Source organism: Nuphar pumila, chromosome 5, assembly GCF_984573655.1.
Source record: "Nuphar pumila chromosome 5, dmNupPumi1.hap1.1, whole genome shotgun sequence".
Classification (NCBI taxonomy): Eukaryota; Viridiplantae; Streptophyta; class Magnoliopsida; order Nymphaeales; family Nymphaeaceae; genus Nuphar; species Nuphar pumila.
In genome coordinates this window covers 111,246,599-111,247,906 of record NC_143253.1, presented here as the reverse complement: position 1 = coordinate 111,247,906, position 1,308 = coordinate 111,246,599, and the positions used below count along the sequence as shown (strand labels likewise).

Sequence of the window (1,308 nt, the reverse complement as noted above, 5' to 3'; positions counted from 1 at the left end):
CTATCACATCACTGAAGGGATCAGGAGAATTGTGAATTGCAATACAATCCAGCATCTCAGCTTAGTCCCTTTTTCTGTAAAAGTAAGCACATCAAAACAACCTTAGTGGGCAGTTAAAAATTACCTGATTGATCTAAAACAATAGGAACATCAGAGTCTTGAAAATAACATAACACAGCATACCGATCAACAAAATCCCTACCAAGATAGCTCAATTTCCAAGAGTACTCAAAACAAAATAACTCTCTACTAATCAATCCGTATGAAGATAGACAAAGTGCCCAAAGTTGCAAAACTACACTAAGAAACTTCCATCGTTTATACGTTAAACCATAAGAAAAGGAAGCTACCCAGAGTCCGATCTTCTCGATCTAATAATCAAAATCTCTCTGAGAATCCAAAAAGGAGGCATACTTTAATTACCAAGACAAAAACAAACAAATGCGAATAGAATTCAGACACAAAAGGAAGCGCCTTTCTTTTTTTCTCTCAATTTTTTACTTCGAAAGAAGAGGAGGAGGCGCTGCTCTCAGGCATCCGGTACCTCGACGTCTCCATCGGCAATCTCCGTCTGGAGATCCTTGGGGTCCTTGCCGTCGACGGTGCAGCCGACAGAGACGCAGGTGCCGAGGATCTCCTTGACGGTGCCGGTGAGGTCCTTGGCCATCGACCTGGGGCGCATGACGCGGGCGATCTCGACGACGTCGTCCAAGGAGATGTTGCCGCTATGTTTGATGTTCTTGGTCTTCTTTCGGTCGCGCTCGGGCTCCTTGAGGGCCTTGATGACGAGGGCGGCGGCGGAGGGAACCACGGCGACCTTGGCCTGCCGGTTCTGCACGGTGAGCTTGACGGTGACGCGCAGACCCTTCCAGTCCTTGGCCGTCTCCTTGGCGATGTCCTCTCCCACCTTCTTCGGGGAGAGACCGAGCGGCCCAATCTTGGGCGCCAGAGACGACGCCGCTCCCACCTCGCCGCCGGTCACCCGGACGTAAACCTCCACGATCTGCGATGGGTCGAACTTGGGCGGCATCGTTGCTTCCTTCACTTTCCTTTACCTTCGCCTCTCTCTGTGGATAGGAGGAAGGAGAAGATGGTTAAGGGAGAGACTGTAGGGTTTCTTTCTGTCTGTATAGCCTAGGGTTTTTGATAGAGCATTAGGGTGTAACCGGGTCGGGTCATATCAGACCCGATTACAAGTAAGACCCACGCCATGCAGGATTGGTGACTGACCCGAACTCGAACTCGAATTCCTGGGAATGGACATGAAAACTGCCGACCCAAATAATATTCGGGTCAACCTGAACCCAA

At 49.7% G+C, this 1,308-nt stretch overlaps 1 pseudogene across 1 annotated transcript; it reads right to left on the bottom strand.

Moving 5' to 3' along the window:
- Window positions 1-203: 203 nt before the first annotated feature.
- LOC149838122 (large ribosomal subunit protein uL11 pseudogene) lies at window positions 204-1,101 on the bottom strand (annotated as a pseudogene). Its single transcript, XR_016431935.1, has one exon. The product of XR_016431935.1 is annotated as a large ribosomal subunit protein uL11 pseudogene (transcript).
- Between the last annotated feature and the right edge of the window lie 207 nt (window positions 1,102-1,308).